The sequence below is a fragment of the Stenella coeruleoalba genome (genome assembly GCF_951394435.1).
Source record: "Stenella coeruleoalba genome assembly, chromosome: 3".
NCBI lineage: Eukaryota > Metazoa > Chordata > Mammalia > Artiodactyla > Delphinidae > Stenella > Stenella coeruleoalba.
The window spans coordinates 53,905,323-53,925,073 of record NC_137148.1 but is presented as its reverse complement, the minus strand read 5'-3'; the positions used below and the strand labels follow the sequence as shown (position 1 = coordinate 53,925,073).

Here is a 19,751-nt window from a genome sequence, read left to right as displayed (position 1 = left end):
GAGATTTCTGGATTTTATTGAAAAAAATATCACAAGATCAGGAAAGACATCCATGTCCTGTTGCCTGGCAACAATCAGCTAGAGAATGTACTCTCCAGTTCTCCACAGTCCCTGTCATTCCCTATCGTCTCACACTCAGCTCTTTTCACTCAGGTATGTGAAGGGCCCACATTCTGGAGGCTTTCTAACCCCTGCCAAAGACCAAGTATTTCAGGAGGCTCCGTATTCATCTATTTATTAGAATATAGTTACAGGGAATCCTTCTACTTGGCAATTTAGCCACCTGCCCTAACTTAGCCATTGTTAAATAAAATGAGGTATTATAGATAAATAACACTTATAATGATGTCTGACAGAGCAGATGGTAATAATAATAATAATAGTAACTATTTCTAGGAAATGAAAATTGATATTGAAAAAACTTTTTTCATTCAGATTTTTCACTGATTCAGTCTGGCCAATTCTCAACACCTAAAAATACTAATTCTTTTTTCCCTCAGAAATCTGTTTTACTCAAACTGAATCAAATCTGCACTTACCAATGAGTCAATATGAGCCTGGCTGTTCATACTGAATTCCACAAAGTATAGTGTTGGTACAGTATTACTCATTAACTTGTTTATTAATGATCTGCTAATGGGAGGGGAGCCTGACAACCAATGAATGGTAGTAGCTCTCCTCTGGAGAATGAGATTTAAACACAAAGTGAACCATTTTAAATGGAGCAGGACACCCCTAGGATGGACTTCAAAAGGAGAGGTTTCTTTGTTCTGTATTAAAGGAAAAAATTAAAACAAACTGCACAAATATGAAATGTAGTCAGAGTTGCTTGGAGCAAGCACGGCCCTAAAAGATGTGGTGGTCTCAGAAGATTTCTCCTGGAGCTAAAAGAGATCAGGCAGTTGACCCAATCCTTTTCTTTAGTTGAAGAAGGTGCTGAACTGAAAACAGGGCATGTCTCTGGGGTAAGGGCACTGACCGCAGTGGCTGGTGGCCAAGTTAGGCTGGGGTCAGGTTTGTTCTCACAGCCCAGGGCTCCCTCCCCTCCCCAGAGAGATGCACAGGGAGTCAGATATTTAGATTTGTCAAACATGATGATGGATGCCCTGGGTGCTCCTCCTACCTCAGCACTAGTCAGGCTTTTATCAGAGCCCTCTCTTCAGTGTTGCTCTGTACCCCTGAGCTGTAACTCTGGAAAAGTACAGAGAACTGTGAATGAAAAATGTTGCCTGCCATATCAATAAACAAAGGATGTTGTAGCCATCAAACCATCACATTACAGCTGCCGGAGGTGAGCCCTGAGGGAACTGGGGATGGAGGCAGGATGCCCCCCATCAAGCCATCAGCCACTGCAGGCACCCCCCAACTGCAGGCACTGCCCCCCGAGGGGACTCAGGGTACTGGCCCCAGATAGCAGAGGTGTATATCAAAGGAATGTTTTCAGTGAACCCAGACTCTTGCATCTTGCCATACAAAGAAAAGTGCTAAATTCATTAACTTGAGATGTCTGGTTTTCTTTAATTAACAGTAATCCTTTGATGTCCTGACTACCTGGTTTTTCTTACAAAACTCCCATGTATTGTGGCTCCTCCCTTCCCTCTTCAGAACAATCCCTCAGAGCTATCTGAGAGGATGCATTCTGGGCTTAATCCTCAGTTTTGTCTGCCAAATAAAACATAATTCTCAACTTTGAGGTTGTGCATTTTTTCAGTCATCAGAACAGTGGAAGTTACTAAAGTATAGAGAAATAGTCCTTGAGAAGACAGGCAGGAGAATTTGCGTCATATTTCTGGAGGAGGAAAACAACAGAACAGTCTCTACAAAAGAGGGTAAAAGATGTCAGTACGTAGGCAATGAAGGTGAGGGTTAATAAATCAAAGAATCAGTTCTTTACAACAGCAAAGAAGCTTCATGTTGCACATTCAGATCTTTCGTTTGACTTATGATGAAATGGAGGCTCAGAAAATGTCACTCACCGATTTGCCTAAAGGTCCTGACAAGAAATGGGGAAAGGGCTTCCCTGGTGGCGCAGTGGTTGAGAGTCCGCCTGCCGACACAGGGGACGCGGGTTCGTGCCCCAGTCCGGGAGGATCCCACGTGCCGTGGAGCGGCTGGGCCGGTGAGCATGGCCGCTGGGCCTGCGCGTCCGGAGCCTGTGCTCCGCAGCGGGAGAGGCCACAACGGTGAGAGGCCCGCGTACCGCAAAAAAACAAAAAACAAAACAAAACAAAAAAAAAAAGCTGAAAAAAAAAAAAAAAAAGAAAGAAATGGGGAAAGACCCCAGAACTTCTAACCCCTCACCCTCTGCTTTCTCCTCTATGAGCTACTGCAAACCATTTGCCAGGAAAAAAATAACACATACAGACCCGAGAAGGTTAAGAAAATCATCCAAAGGGCATCAGTATAAGACAAACTTCCATGTTCTTGTCAGTATCATTAAATCATTCTTTTGCTCTGAAGTTTTAGTAAAACGTGGACTTTTCCAGACATTTAAAGCCAAAAGCTACCAATCTATCTTGAACAAGATTTCTCTGGCTAGTCGGACTTTTAGCAAAGATGCCCAAGGTCTCTCTTTAGTAGATTTTGCTCAAAACCTACAAACAAAACAAAAATGCCATATTCTACCAAGAGAAGATCGAGTTTATTCTGATGGGATCCTATTTTTCCTTCTTTTTCTTTTTTGGCTAGTAAGAATTCAAGCTTTCTATATGTTCAGCTGTATTCAGCAGTGGCAAGGAAAACAATGACATGGGATTTGACTTTTGTTTCTGCTCCCTGTAACTTGAGTTGACAGGCCCGGGTTACCTTCATTTCCATAGCGCCTTCCGCTAATGCACAAGCCACTCTTGCTCCCAAGACAGTTCTCTGGCTCACACCTGGGACTTTCAGATACAGAGGCGGAGGACAACGGCAGGGTCTTCTGCATCAGGTAATTAGAACATCCTTTCAGCACCCTGGTGTGAGGGCCCCTGGCGTAGAGTTACAGACCAGATATGCATCAGGATGGTGCAAAGCTGTCTTCTTTCATTCTCTTTTCATTTCTCTCCCTGTCTCTGCCACAATCTTCCTCAATAGCGAACATGATCTGAATGTTTTCAGCATGCTATTAAGCTCCAAACCAGACGTAAATGACTCTTCCATTTTCTTCCGGGAAACATGGCCAATATAAGCCAAGGTCCCAGGTTTGTAATTCTGAGGTCAGAGTTAACATCTCAATAGACGGTGAAGAACTTGTCATTTCAGCTGCACTGGGCCCCCAGAGGGAGAAGGGGAGCACGTGTACAATCCCTATCCCAGGCTTGCAGCAAGCCTGCTCACCTCATCACCAAGCCTAAGGCTTTCAGGTGAGGGGTAGCTGGATTCTTCCCCAAGTTCACTTCCAGATTACTCTAACATGTGGATGAAAAATGTTGCATGCCCTATCAGCAAACAGAGGATGCAGATGCTGAGGCCATCAAGTCATCAGCCACTACAGCTGCCCCAGTGGTGAGCCCTGAGGGAACTCAGGATGGAAACAAAAGGGCTGTCTACTGCCAAGCATTCACCCACAACGGTGCACCCTGAGGGGACTCAGGATGGGAAAGAAGAGGATTCTGGCCCTAGGTAGCTAAGGTGCATATCAAAGGAATGATTTCAATGAGTCTAGACTCTTGCATCTTCCCATACACAGAAAAGCTCTAAATTCATTATCTTGAGACATCTGGTTTTCTTTAATTAACAGTAATCTTCTGACTACCTGTTTTGTTACAAAAACTCCTATATATCCTGGCTCCTCCCTTCCCTCTTCGGAGCAGTCCCTCTGAGCACTCTGAGAGGCTGCGTACTGGGCTTGAAGTCCTCGAAAGTCCGCCAAATAAAACATGAATTCTCAAATTTCAGGTTGTGCATTTTTTTTCAGTTGACAAACATTACACAACTTGTTGGCTTTTTATTGCTTCTTCTTCTTCATTATTATTCTCTTCGTCAAGCTTGCAGGTGATTTTACCAAGACTACAGGCAATTTACATTAATAAAACTCTGATATTTTCAAGGTTAAAATGAACTTATCATAGAACTGATCACTGGTGGCCAGTGATGACTTCTGTCCACTCTAGGCAAACCCTTAAATTTCTTAAAGGGTTACTAAGCAAAAAAGCCTGATGGTTATATGTAATGATTTAACTAAAAATAATAGGTCAAGAGGACCTATTATTTTTAGTTAAATATCAACTACTCTCAACTATTATCAACTACTGTCAACTACTCTCTCCCATGCTCACTCCATTTGATCATTGTCTAGTGTATTTCTTCATTTCTTGGGACAAGAGTCAGGGTACCAGTGAGAGCTTTATTGTTACTATTATTGATCAGTTATGTCAACTGGAGCATTTTTACTTTGTTCATAATTTTAGTAATAGAAGTTTGGAGTTGGAAGAAATTATAATTTCTCTCCAACCACATGCTGAAAGGCAATGAACCAAATTTTGATTTCCTAATTTTAGAGGCAGGGAATGCACCACTTCTGAGGAGCTCTACATATAAGAGACATCACCTCATATTTCATTCCTATTATTTCCAAGTTTTTTTCAGAAATGCAATAATGTTAGTTACAGAGAAGATTATAGATTGCCTGCTATAGATTATATATTGTCTGCTCTCAAATTTGAGTATCTTGAAAAGAATATATGTTTTAGTATGGGAGATATAATGGTAATTTCTTATTATAACATATGTATGTTTCATATTTTCACATTTTTTTTTACAGTGGAATGCACCTTAGTGATGTGTGCATTTAATGTAGAATTAAGTTTTTCCCTGAAAAGTTATTTAATTGGTGATATGTCCTACATTTGATGGCATCTTGCAAATGAAGACGTGTGGTGATTATAATACCTTACATCACATGATACTGTAAAGCACTTTTAGTTCTGCTCATTTGTACGTATTGTATACATTTTGTATGTATGTGTACCCAAATTCTACAGAAAAATGTATGTTTGACATCTTGCCTTCCAACATCCACTCAAATAGTCAGAATTCTCCAGATAGTCAAAGGGATCATGCCAAAGTAAACTCAGGAAAGATTTCAGAAAAGGACAGACATAGGAGCACAAAGACTCTTTTAAGAAATGCATCTGTACGTGAGACAAGTTCTCCCCTCATTCTAAAGCAACTCTTGGAAGATCACAAGGGACCTCTTGTGATTTCTTTAAGCTCAAGCTCAATGGCAAATAGACAATACTCAAAAATTTTGACTGTTAATACTTCTGTTTTTAAATCAAATTTTAGTATTTGGCCCAATGTTGATGGTTCATGTTTCTTCTCAGCTGTCTACTAATACTGTTTCTATTTTCAGACTTCAGAATGTGCTACATTCTGATCTCTAATGCCAGATAGAATGAAAAATGGATTGTTTGAATAGCAGGAAGGATAGTAGTTCTTTTACGACTCCCTCAATATTCATAAGAATAATGGTGGGTAGAGGCAGTTCCAAAAGCAGTTTGAGGAAACTTAAAGAGATGATGTATTGCAAACCCAATATTTCTCTCAGAAATCACACTACAACAGTATTTAATTGATCAGAACTAGACTTGTCAATATTTGGTAGTACTGTGACTCTGGGGACACCAGGAAAGGAGAGATGGAGTCTTTTGTGTGCTGTCAGTTCTTTCCAATTCTGTGTTCCCATGTATCTAAGTCATGCTGTCTGCTTTAATTAATCTCAGTCAAGCAGAGATTATTGCCATGTGTATCAAGGCATTCCTTATAAAAAAAATGGGGAGTGTTGTGTGCCTATATGGCTAACATGTTTCTCTAGCTTCTTACCACACTTCCTATTCCATGGCACTACTCAAATCTCTGTCTTTGCCTTGAGTAATCATGATTCCCCATTCAAATAAAAAATGCCAATAGCCCACATGGTATATACATGCTCCCAGTTAAATATTTAGCATTCAAATGAAGATTTAAAGAAAAGTGTAAAGACTCTATAATGTACAGGGCATTCATAAATTATGCTTCTGATGAATGCTTAGTCCAGGGTTTTGACATTCCACTGGTTAATAGACTTTCTAAATATCATTCAATATGAGGACGCGTAAGCAGTGGTACACATACAACATTCCAGGTCACCATCCACAGAATATTCCTAAGGCTGGCAATTATCTTGTTAGTAAATCTATGTTGTCCCACGTGTAGCAATTTCCAGAGAAGGCAGCTGAGTTTCCCCTGCATTGTGATCAATATTGTGCTGTGACAGGAACAGCAGAGACTGTGTTAATTCTGTTGATGAGAAGCTGGCTCAGAACAGAGGAATTCACATCAGGGATTTATCAAAATAAAAACTGTGATGCAAAATATTACCTTCCAAGCCCTCTATGTCCCCCAGTAATTCTTTTTGTGAGTCTATGAACGCAGTAGCCTGAAAAAATATATATATTTTCTGATTCCTAGGTCCCTTCATGCTAATAGGGGATTTACCGTGCTGGGAATGGCTTCTTTCTTTTTTAAGAATCCCACCAGCTGAAAGCAGAGCAGCAATGATACAGAAAAAATATTTTGTGTTGCACAGATGTTATGCCCGTAAGAACCTGCCTGAAATACCTTTCCTTCAGAAGATCTAGCTATTTCATAACCATTCTAAAGAACTACCCATGGCTCTCCTCCTGCCACACCCTATACCCCCTGAGTCTACTGGATTCGATGGCTGTTTCCTTGGTCACTTCCTACGAGAGAGCATGGAAGGACGCAGAACATCTCAGCAAAGCACTTCAGGCCCTGCCTTTAGAAGCATCTGATTTTCATTTTTCCTTTGGCATTTTCCACACATATCCTTTTACAAACTTGATTCATTTCTTTGTAGCTCTGAAAAAAAAGATTCTCTGGCTGGAAAGGGAATTCATACATTGCGTGCATGTGTGGTTAGTGGTGTGTGTGCCATTTGTACACATCACTGACTGGGGAAGTTAAGTCATTTTTGGATACAGTTTGTGGCAAGAGTATCTAGTGTGCCAACTCCAGGTCTTTGAAGTAACATTCTGGGACAACCTGTTATTGAAGCATTTCTTGCCAGCTTAAAGTAGAGGAAGTACCCATTGAAAGAGGAATATTTTCCTTTTCTTGCCATTCAAGCCACACAGGGACATTCTTTCAATTATATATATATATAAAAAATAACTTCTGAATATTTCTTTATTTTCCTTCCATCTGGTGAGGACATACTGATTTACCATATGAATATTTTCTCTTAAATTCTCCTTTAGCCTCACATTGCTTCTAAAATAGGATGTAATAAACAGATGTGTAAATAAGATATGGTTAATGTGGGCAGATAGAGTCGAAAGAGGAGCCCATTTCAGGGGGCCAGTGACCGGCTTAGGGGTAGAAGCTGAGAAGGATAAGCCTGCCCTCTTGCTTGGAGGACTGAGTTCAAGTCCCAAGTCCAAGCAGAGTCTTCAGGAACCCTAGCATACCACTTCCTCCCTTGACACTTTATGGATAAAATGAAGAGAATGACCACTGTGGCATTAACCCTTAGCACAGGGTTGTCCTGAAGCTTTAGCTCATTAAACAGGGAAGGGCACTCTGGGAGCACACACCCCACCATAGCAGCCTTGGCCCCCAGCAGAGCCTTTCCTCCATTTCCCAAGGTTCATGAACTTGTGGACAACTTTTTAACTCTTCATCCTACTGGGTTTAGAATACTCGGGGAAGCAAAAACCCATGTGCTAAGAGAATTCTGAAAGGCCTGTCAACTCCAGCTGTTTACATCAAGGACATTCGATTTTCACCATGGATACAGTTTTCCAACCAGCAACCCGCTAAAGCAATCATCTGCCTTGTCATAGACAGAGAAGAGTTTTATTACCTCCTCAACTCCTGGGTTTGCACAGTGGCTTTCTGCTTCGCTTCTGCTTCATCTGAGAGAGGCAGAGGGGCACAGCTGACTTAACTGACTGAGGCTAAGCTTTTCCTCAGATCCTCCCCAGGCACACATAGTTCTCTCTCTCTGGCCTCACCTTCCAAGAGACAGAGGAAAAGCTCCTGTCATCCGAGCCTGTAGTAGGCCAAGATGGCCACATGGCAGCCTGGCTGGGTCCCTTCCTTCTAGTCTGGGAAGCTGAGTCCAAAGGGTGCTGACCTGTGCTCTAGGGAAAAGGATAAAGGCGAGGCAGTCAGATCGGGTGTGAGCTAGGTGGTTGTTGGATGAAACAAGAGACCTACATTGTCACTGGCTTCCTCATCAGGTCAAAAAGGTGCTGGAGGAGAAACCTTACCCAGGCACCACCTGGGTAGCTGGCCATTTCTTGGGCGAAACGGAAATGCTTTCTCTGAGTATCACATGTAACAATGCTGTCAAATGACTCCCAAGGGGCACCTGCCCTTCACCTCCTTCCTTTAACATCAATTATCATAGTAAAATCAGTTTTGTTTTTTTTAACTCACCAACCCTGTAACCCCACTCCAACCAGCTATCCCCTGGGATTCAGAAAGATGAGATATCAGCTGTGAGACAGAGGCACAGCCTGGGGTCCACCTGGACCCTTTGTTTCCTTTGCCACTTCTGTCAGTGTAAGGAGAGCTCACAGCATCTGGATGCAATTTCCATTAGAGGCACCTGTGGATGAGGTGTGGGCCCTTGTTTGCAAACCCCCTTTCCACAACCCTGACAGTGACCAATGGATCCCCCTACCCTGAGTCAGGATCTGGAGGCCTCTACAAAGCAAAGTGAACGATGTGCGATAGCCCCAAATAACAGTAATGTTTCTAGGATCCAGGTGCTACTTCTTTCTCCCAACCTGTCCACAATGACAAATTACTGCTAAGATGATAAGGTAGTCCTTATAGAAAAAAAACCCACCCCTTAGCAGCTTTAGGTCTCCTTGAGCTCCTACTCAGGTACCTAAGATGCCTTTTGATTTGGGATTCCTGCTGACAGTGAGAGGGGAACAGGCAGGCAGACATGCCCCTTGTATGCAGGTCTCACATGTGGGAGAAATGCCAGCCCTCCAGTGAGAAATCCCAGGTGAGGACAGAGGTGAGCAGAGGGAACATCTTGAAGTCATCTTAGCTGTTCTCCAGCAAGGTTCATGAACTGAGTCTTGTGAAGGGTGGGGTAAGTACAGGTTCAAGAAGCACCAGAGCCAAGGGGGGGCCTCTCTGTGATGTCAGGAGAGTTGATTCCCCTTAAGGGGGTGGGTTTTAGGAACAGTGGGAAGGAAACTCTATTGACTACTTATGACAGAATGTGCTGGACACTTCGCACTTGTCACTTTATTTAAAACTCCTAACTGCTCTGAGAGGTTGGCATTGTCATTCCCATTTTACAGATAAGAAAAATGGAGGTTCAGAGAGGCTAAGTAAGTTGTCCGAGACTAGGCTGATAACATTAGCAGTAGCGATGGGATATGAGCCTTGGACTCAGGTTCCAAAGAATATGAATAGTCCACTAACCCAGTTCTTCTCACACTTTTGCTTTGAAATCCTTCTAAGGACAGAGAGAATTTGAACCCTGGCAGTGGTGGCAGTGGAGGGCGAGGATGGAATTTGCAGCTTCTGGTGCTAATTTTTAAGGTCTCATGTTTTATCTTAAAAAAGAATGACAATGTTGCAATTAATCCCCTACTAGAGTTACTTTAAAAATATAATTTCTCTATCAAGCCTTTAAGTACAATCAACCGTCCAGAAGAGAGGGCATGTTTAGACCATGGTTGATTATCTCCTGGGTACAAATGGCTGTTCAGAATATACACGCTTTGGAGGTGCAGGTGTCCAGCTGGAGAAACACCGGGCTACCCGGTGTCGCTCCCTTACTGGAGGCTGCGGTCACAGATGACCCTGTACTGGGTGTGTTATCAAGGGGATTTGTACATTCAATAAAAGGCTGGATTAGAGGAGGCTAAATAACTGCTAATTTTCCATGGGATTAACATGACGCAATGATGAAGGGTGAGGTTACGGAGTCAGACAGGCCTGGGATTTGAATTTGTACTCCAACAACTTCCAGCTGTGTGATTTAAGGCACGCTACTTAACTTCTCTAAGCCTCAGTTTCCTAATCTATAAAAAGCTGTACGTGTGCTATAGAGAGGAGAGGAATAGAGAAGGTTCCATAGCTTTTTACCACTTTTAAGTGGAAGATCATTTGAACCTCAGTCTTCAGCCTCCTGTCTTACTGATTTACAAACTGCTGTCACTGAGGTACACATTTGCCGAGTGAAAGGAAACTGGAATACTCCTTCATAGCTGTTTGTTTTTAAAGCCAGGGTATTAGTGTATTTTTGTGGCAAGAGGGAGAAAAAGTGTTAACATGATTTCTAATGAAGTCAGATATTTAAATGAATGACTAATGTGTTTTGTAGAGAAAAATAAACCAATAAATGATTTTTTAAAAGTTAATTAGACCTACTTCATAAGGGGTGTCATAAGGATTAAATTAGATCGGGCACAGAAAGCACGTAGCTCACAGATGGGTGCACATCACAGGTTCACGAATGGTGGTTACCGTCATGATAACCAAGGGGGCTCTGGCACCTGTGGAAATGGGTCCCCCAGCAATCTCCTCACACCTCCCCTCCCTAGGTTCCCTGCCCCTCCTGCTCTGTCCTAGGAATAGAAGGTGACTGGAGCTCCTCCTGGCAAAAGATGATGGGCTGATGACGTGCCATTTCCTCTGCAGTCAGTACAAAGTTTGGGCTCCCAATTTCTTGCCTGTGGTTTCGCACACCCTTGGAGAAAGAGCCATCCCCGCTAATGCATTTCTTCATCCCTCCCACCACTCTTAGGTGCCTGGTGATGGGTAAGTGGCTTTGGCTGCAGCAAATGTGTTCACCAGGGGTTTTCTCCTTAGTACCATACAGCAGCACATGTAACACAGAGAAAGAGAAAAGCCAATGAGGAAAGTATACTTTTGCTTTTAAACGAGTTAGACACTGTAACCACATTTCTAGGCTAAACAGTCTTTTGCAATGCGTAGATATTAAGAGTCAGGAAGAGCCTGTCTTCCAACATTAGCAGAGCCAGAATCCATCAACTGTATACGTTGCTGCTCCCACAACTGTGTCATGTCACCAGCCATGACTACAAGCAGGCTTCCTGCCCTGGGCTATATCAGGACTGGGCTGCATGAAACACTCCCCAAGTGCTTCTGAGCCTTCTTGTTTTTATCATCACTCTTATTCTTGTTTCAAAAAAAAAACACAAAAAAACAACAAAAAAAACCCTACTTTTGCTTTCTGTTTGAAAGAACACTTCAATAGGCAAAATCTGTGAACAGATCCCTGCCTGAAATGAATTTACAGTATTAAGGTGACAACAAGAGGTGGGCAACTCTGAATAAAACTGTCCAAATAAACAATGTTACAATGACTTCTTAGGAGGACTTGTTCACCAGGTAAGCAGACCCTTGGTGGGAAAACAGGTAAGCCAGCGAATTACTATCGCATCTCCTTTAGTTTTTGCTGAGCAGTTTGATTCCCACAACTACCAATTCTGTGTAGCCAAACGGGTCAAAAAAGACCTTTCCGAGGGAAGTTCATAAAGAGAGTTAATGTAGGAGTTATCTTGGATAATGGAAGATTTCCTCTTGGTGGGAATCAGCTTGTTCTGCCAAGAGAACCTGAGGGAGTGATGGGGAGTTTGGCCTATTATGTAAGCAAGTTTATTTTGGGAGCTTCGGGTATGGTGTGTTGCCGCCTTTAACCACAGCTGACCTGTCTCCACAATGGCCACTTCATTCCTGGGCTGCGTGGGACACGGCCTACATTAGCGCTGGGTGAGCAGCCATGAGCACGTGGTGAGGCTCCCAAATTAGCGACATGCTCCCATGAAGCTGCTGAGCTCTGCCTAGAAATGAGCTATTGATTTGGGAATTTAAAGACACTATTAGTTCAGTGAATCAACTGCACTTGGATTCCCATCCACAAATGTACCTGAAGTCCCCTTACTTTACTCAGCTTTTCTTTCTGGGTGAAAGTCTCTATATTTTCTACTTTATTCAGTTACTATAAGTATCGACCAGCCTCCCTTAAATGAATTCATAATGCAAATTTGGTACGCTTCAAACTTAAAAGCCCAAATAGTATGGTTCTGTGTTTGAGAAGTTCATATATCTCCTAAGATTGTCTCAGCCCTGCTGGTGCATACTCCTCTCTCCTTTATGGCTCTGCTGCCTATATTATTCCGAATATATTCCTTCCAAGGTGCTTGATGTGCTCTCTCAATTTCCTCTTTCAATTGGCTTGACAACTGTTAAAGTGTAATCTTCAAAAAGGTAAAAATCACGATTCTCAGGCACATGGAAAACACACACAAGACAAGCATGCTATTTAACTCATCAATTAAAGAGGAGCCAGTAAGATGTTAAAACCAGTCCAAAAAGCACTTGAAATATTACCTTACTGTCAGTTTAACAAAGAAATATTAGGATAGGTTTTCTGGGTTGGATGCAATACTGATTGGCGTCCAAAAGGTCCTTAAACCTGCTTCAAACTGATAGGCCATTCGCTCCAGATAGAAATTAGGTGCATCTCTGCTGGGTAAAAACCTCCATATTCTGCCACTGCAGAACTGTAAATTGTAAAAAAGTGCAGCCTAGCATTCTACTGAAAGTAGCCCCAGTAATTTCCTCTCCAAATACTGAAAAAGTCTGCAGACACCAGCTAGAGTCTCTCACCTTCAAACCAAACCAAACAAGCTCTCTTACTGGATTCCTCATCTCTGGTCATCTCTTCCCTATCTTTCTCATCCCCTTTCACAGCCAAAGTACTGGAAAAAGGCATCTAGTTTCATTAGCTCCATTTTCTCACCTCCCATTTACTCTCTAATCTGCTCCAGTATGAATTCTGGCCCTATATATGTATGTATTTTCCATCTTTTGCTCTGGTTACCAGTGACTACTTGTTTCTAGAGCCAAGGAATATTTTTTATTTCTTATCTTATCTGACCTTTCAGCAGCTTCTGAACTTTTGACAACATGCTCCTTTATACATTTTCTTACTTTGACTTGTGGGATCTAATATTCTCATGGCTTTTCTCTTACTAATGGGATGCTTCTTCTCTGTCGCCTTTGCAGGCTTATTCTCTGCTAACCTGCCATGAAATGTTGGAATTTCTTTAGGTTGTGTACTCGGCTCCCTTCTATTCTTCAATGCTTTCTTCTTCTCAGATATCATCTAAGCTAATAACTTCAGTTATCCCCGTTTGCAAACAAAGCACCAATTTGTATCTCCAAGCTAGATACCTCAGCTCATATATCCATCTGCCTACGTGAAATACTCTCTTGAATTCCTAGAGACATTTCAAGTTCAATATGTATAAACTGGTCTTACGGAGTCCACTCCCAAACACTCCTGATCAAAGCCAGTCTTCTTTCAGAGTTCCAGAATGATAACATTATTATATAAACTATATATATAATGCTGGAGAAGGAGTTCCCATTTCAAAGACAAAATATCCTAACTTGGAGAACTCGTTAATTTTCTTAGCGATGTACCTTTCTAAGGTCTAGATTTCAATGCCAATTTAAGCATACTGGACATCCTTTTGCCTTTCAATATTTCCTTTTCTGCTTGCCATTTTCCTGCCGCCTTCTCTCACTGGGCTCCAGCCAAGAACCACACTCAGCACCCAGAGCACAGGTAAGAAGAACACTTCTGCCCAGAAACCGTTCACAGTCAGAGATGAATATTCACAAGAGGGTTGAAGGTATACTTGAGACACAACAGCCACAAGCTAACAACAAAATTGATTTTCTTATTTATTCTTTCCCCTCATGTACTTAATTGCTTTCATTTGCTGGTGAAGCTAGAAGATGAGATTATAGCAGAAGGAATGGTAGCGGTGGGGGGCAGTGTGGGTGCGGAGGTGTTGGGTGAACGTGGCACAATGGAAGTATTCTCTACCTTGCTAGGAATTTCCACTACACAAATGGGTATGCACCTTAGCATCAGATGATCAAAATTACCATGTAGCAAAAATCTGGTTTCCAACAGAGAAACCGTGAGTCCAGGGAACATTACCACCATCTAGTATTCTGTTTTTCACTTGTTCTCTCTTCTGTTGACCCTCTGATTAGAAATAGAAGTTACACTTCTTAAAGAGTTTAAATTAAAAATAATTAAAAATTAATAACCCAGAATAAATATGTCTCCCAGAATTATTTGATGAAAAACTTATTTATATATTTATTTCTGTTGATGTGGGAAAACATGTTAGAAAGAAGCTCCTACACTTCAGGATTATTGGCATTGCTATAGTGACTGCCAATACTTCAGAGTTCATTCTTCCAGCTCCTCGTTGGTATTAATGGAACCATAGTGTGGTCATTAAAAAAAAAAAAAAAAACACAATGTAGGAGTCACAATATCATATTAAGTATTTGAATTCTCTTCAAGGAAATATATGTTAAACAGGGGTTGATTTCTTGAAAGTGGCCTAACTATCCTTAGGCAGTAGTCTGAGGAGGAGAAAGTCGAGGAATTAGTCACTTGGAATCACTGCTAGAGAGCTGCCCACATGCTCAGAGACTGACTTTACTTCTTACATGAGGGTCCAGGATAACCACGTCTTGCATTTGACAAATGTGGTAAGGACTGGCAAAGTATTCATCAAACCCACATCCTCTTTCTCCTGGGCACATAGCTAGACTATATACTCCAGGTTTCCTTGCAGCTAAGTGTGACCTTGGGAACGAATTCTTGCCTATAGAATGCGGGCAGAATTGACACAGATCTGTTCAGTTTGGGACAGGCCCAATCACACCTCCTCTCTTCCCCTCTCTCCCTTTCCCAGTTGGCTGGATGGAAGCAAAGGACTCTGAACTGCGGAACTGAAGGAGCTGCAAGGTGGAAGGCGGCTGGGTCCCTGCCTCACATCTTGAGAGACTATCTGCTAAATACCTTCATTTATCAGCCAGAGGAAAACACTTCAAATCTCAAAAGCTACTAAGATGTTGGGCATTTAGCAGGTAAGGTTACCTTAACTTACACAATCATCAGAGTAACATATGTAATAGTTTTTCAGTACCTGGGCAGTCCAGCATTACCTCCCATAAAATGACACAAGGTCATTCCTGATGGGGCCAGCCTTCTTGTCTATCTCTAACTTTCCCTCCTCCACCACTTCCTCTTCACTAGGCAAGGATGTGTTGTTCCCTGAACTCAATATGTATTGAAATTCTCTACCTTTGTAAATTCTTTTGCCTCTGCCTGGGGTGCCTTGCCTACCCATTCTGAAAGAAAAAAATCCTTTTCCTCTCTCCAGAAACAATTTAAGTGTCACTTCATCTGTGAAGCCACTCAAATGGCTCTGCCCTCCTTCTTTACCTCTCCCTTCACCCATCCATTTATCCACCTGGCCATTCAAGCATGTACTGAACATGATAATGTGAGAGGCTCCCAGCAGCGGAGACTCCAAGATGAACGACGCATTCTCCCCAGGAAAGGCAAGGTCCAGCTTCGCAGGAGAGACCCATAAGCCGAGAGTTACAACAGATAAAGGCAAAACTACAGAGTAATACTGGGAACTGCAAGAGCAAGCAGAGGGCTTTGTGCACGTTGCTCCCTCCCCCAAAGAACACTCTTTCCTGATCTGTGCATGACCACACCCTCCTCTATCTCCAAGTCAGCAGTTCTCTCAGAACCCCAGGCCTATTTTCTTCATCCCAATGATAACAGACTGTCTCTCTTTTACTTGTTGGCTTGTTTGTTTTTGTTCATCGCCTGTCTCCCTCGTTAGGATGTAAGAACTCCCAGCACAGGATGCAACTTTTCTTTTCATCACTGCCTTTCTAGATCTGGCACAGAGACTAGTGCATCGTAGGTGCTCAATAAATGCTTGTTGAGTGAATGCATAGAACCTGCCTGCCTGGGGAGGGGCTGTTAGGAAGAGTTTCCTGAAGGAGCTGATGCCTGATCCAAACTCTAAAGGTTAAGTAGGAATTTGCCTGGAAAATGGAAAAGGAGATTCCTGGTAGAGAGTACAAGTATAAATAAGAACATAATACATGGCCTGATGTTTGTGGAAAAATATAAGAAATAGAATGTGGCTAGAGCAAAAATGCTAAGAGTGGTGGAAAAGGCTGAAAAATAAACAGTAGGGAGATTATTGCCTCATCGTCATTTTTCCATCAAGCACCTTCTCTGAATTCTGAAAGTCTTTCACACATAACACTTATGACACCATGTTGTTACTGTATTTTTTGAACATGTCTATGGGCTTGAAGGGCAGAAGCTGACTCTTACACAGTGTCCCCAGCTCCCAACTTTATCATTCATGTAAATTGTAAGCAGCCGAAATGGAAAGGGATTAATTATAGTATTTCTGGCTATTCTTCAAACAAAGATAGGCGATACCCAGCTTCAGAATATAATAGAGTCAAGATGTATGCTGACAAAAACTGCCGTGGTGGAGGAGAAAAAGGCCCTATGATGTCCTTTTCCTCGCACCAGGTCAGAGTGGTACATATGGTGTCCTTTCTTCCCACAAAACAAGGAACAAGACTAAGTTGATAAAGTATCAAATCTAGAACAGACTTGAGCTGACTTCCAGCATAACCTTACTCAAACTTTGTGTGTAGAAAAAGAGATACTAATGTTGTTAAAGAAAACATACTGAGCCTGAAAATGGCCTATTTTTGCTTTCAAGAAAAGTAGAAACAAATATAAAGCTGAGTCCTTAGGAAGAAAGACAAAATGAAGCTTTACCTGTAATATGCACCTTGAACCTTAGGAAACAAATACCCTAGAATTTTAAAAGATGTTTCTTTCCACTCGTCTGATTATAAAAATTTGTGCTCAGTATAAAACATTAGGATAAAAGAAAAATTTTGTAAAATCCTACTAACTAGCAATAAACAGTTAACTTTTATCGTATATCCTTCCAGATAGTTTTAAACGAACACGCATATAATGAACACACTCAAGCCCACATATATTTTACAATGGGGGTCATATTACACATGCTATTTTAAAATCTACTTTTCTACCTTAATATCTCATGATATTATTTTTCATATTAATGACTGAATATAATTATTTCAAAAGTTTGCATAGGATACAGTCTACTGTGTGAATACTTATATTTATACATTCTTTAATACATAATTTATTTGTAGGTCAATCAACAAATTTTGATTGTCTCACTCAATGCCAGTGACTGCTCTATACAAAGAAGCAGAGCTTGTGTCTGGCCCCTTAGACCAGTTGGCCACCCTGACACCTCCAGCAACTGTTCACACTGACCACACACCAGTGGACAAAGCCGACTCCCAGGCATCAAATTACTCCCATTTAACTAGGAGATGAGGAACAGAAAATAAACACATAGATAAATAAAATAAATTCAGGTACTGATGAGTACTATAGAGAAGATAAAAGACAATCATATGCTGAAGACTGACTAGGGTTACTTCACTTTCTGGTAATATGGTTGACTACTCTGAAAAGCCTTTTTTTTTTTTAATAACCCAATACATAACACAGTTTGGAAAGAATATAATTTTTTTTCGTCTGTAACATATAGCCAAACTAGCAAGAAAGTAAGGAAACTCCCTAGAGACCAAATATAAAAGTAAGCGATTATTTAAAATAACACTTCGCACTGAATCTCCGAAGCCATCTACCAATATGGCGTTTTCACGGCTTCGGGGTTAGAGGAGACAGCGGAGCATGAGAACTGAAAAGTCAGCAAATTCAAGGCCTCTGACACTCAGTGAAAGGGTGGGATGAAAAACATTCCACCTACCTTCCGAAGGGGATGAGGAGAGAACTCTTGCCTTGGTTTTCAATCCGGGAGGAAGCAAATAATGGTCTCTCGCGAGAATTTATCAACATAGCCCTGCCCTTGCGTGGGTTTGAGGTTTAAATTTGTACCACCTGCGTGATCTGGAAAACCCCTAAATGGAGAAATTAACACAGGATGGTGATTGCCCGGGGCACCTGGCCAAAGCCAAAGAAAACCCTCTGCTCAGTGTGAACTGAGGTCCTTGTGAATTCCAACAAATTTAAGTTGCTCAAGGAGCTCAAAGATATTGAAAGACGCGTTGGAAGCCAACCACCATGAGAGTGAGATATGTGAAATTCAAGAGACATTTACAGCTTTAAATGTTTACAGAAGAAATGGAAAGGCACTGATAAAGATCTAAGCATCCAATGAAGGTGAAAAAAAAAACATAGAAATAAATGGAAAACAAAGATAATACCAAAAAGTTTCTTTTTTTAAAGGACTAATTAAATAGACAAAACTCAGCAAGAATGATCAACAAAAATGCAGAGAAGGTGGGTGCAAAAAATTTTAGACGTGAAAGGGGTACAACACTGAGGGGTGGAGATTAAAAATATATTAACATCGTGGGCTTCCCTGGTGGCGCAGTGGTTGAGAGTCCGCCTGCCAATGCAGGGGACACAGGTTCGTGCTCCGGTCTGGGAAGATCCCACATGCCGTGGAGCGGCTGGGCCCGTGAGCCATGGACGCTGAGCCTGCGCATCCGGAGCCTGTGCTCCACAACGGGAGAGGCCACAACAGTGAGAGGCCCGCGTACGGCAAAAAAAAAAAAAAAAAAAAAAAAAAATATATATATATATATATATATTAACATCGTATAATGAATTTGTTTATGCCAATAAATTTGAAAACTTAGGAAAGGTGGATCACTATCTTAAAAGCCAAAACTTAAAACTGTCGAAAAAATAGCCTGAACAGTTCTGTAATCATGCTAGAAATTAGATCACTACTTAAAAATCTACTGCCAAACAAACAATGCTCACTGTGCTTGGAGGCTCCCTCATCTAGGCTCCAAGCCTCTGAGGTGGTCCATTTCAGATGAAACCCGAACGGTGAGGCGTGAGCCATGCAAAAACCTGGAAAACAGCATTTCAAATCTAAGGAACATCAAGTGCAAAGTGTCTAAGACAGTGAGAGAGAAACAGCAAAAAGGCAGAAACAGACTAAAAGGGCTCACTTACAATACTTATGAACAGCTAGCATTTACTGAGTTTTTCTCTGGACCAGGTGTAGAGCTCCGAGCTTTATATACATGATTTGCAGTCCTCAAAAATCCCCATTTTATAGAAGAGGTGATGGAGGCTTGGGGAGGCTAAATCTGGCGGCCCACAGACACAGGCACACTTCCAGGATATGAAACCAGTCTGACATCTGAGTTTTGAACCGCGTGTGCTGTGGCCATGGAGAAAGGGCTCCAAAGAACGCCGCCTGGAGCGACGACTCCCAGCGTGGTCCGCATTAGCAGCATCAACATCACCTGGGATCCTGTTAGAAATGCAAATTCTCAAATTTGCAACCTCACCGCAGATTTAGGAATTCCGAAACTCTGGAGGTGGGGCTCAGCAATCTGTGTTTCAACAAGCCCTCGAGGTGATTCTGAACCGCTAGTCTAGAGCAACTAGAAAGGTAGGAGGCTGTCATGGAAATGGTGTGGACTTTGGAGTCAGGTGAATCTGGTTTCCAGCCCCAGTTCTGCCACTTCCTAGTGATGGGATCTATACATCACATACAATTTCTCCTACCTGTAAAATAAAGATAATTATACTACCTACGTTTACGTTTTTGTGAGGATTAAGTAAGGTCATGTAAATATTAATAAATCAGTGCCTGGCACATAGGAAGTGCTCAATAAATGTTCTCAAAAAATGTTTGCTCTTAGCATTCTCTCTTCCATGCCAGGAGTCTGTCTTCCCTTAACCTTCCCACAGATACTCTGCACCCTCCCTGTTCCCTGGAGAAGAGGGGTTGGAAGGACGAAAATATCTGGAGGCC

At 41.9% G+C, this 19,751-nt stretch overlaps 1 protein-coding gene across 18 annotated transcripts in view; it reads right to left on the bottom strand.

The window, feature by feature from the left end:
• The window catches only part of PIK3R1 (phosphoinositide-3-kinase regulatory subunit 1), a 959,753-nt gene that overhangs the window by 388,084 nt on the left and 551,918 nt on the right, over window positions 1-19,751 (bottom strand). For 13 of the 18 annotated variants that reach the window (XM_079916424.1, XM_079916400.1, XM_079916404.1 and 10 more), the window contains 2 exons: window positions 18,743-18,835; window positions 17,721-17,871 (listed from right to left, as the gene is read on the bottom strand). The exons of 1 other annotated variant lie outside the window; for it this stretch is intronic. The gene's annotated coding sequence lies outside the window, so the exon portion shown is untranslated. Of the gene's footprint in view, window positions 1-17,720; window positions 17,872-18,742; window positions 18,836-18,940; window positions 19,245-19,751 lie in introns of all 18 variants that reach the window. 4 more of the 18 variants (XM_079916418.1, XM_079916408.1, XM_079916402.1 and 1 more) reach the window with 3 other exon arrangements.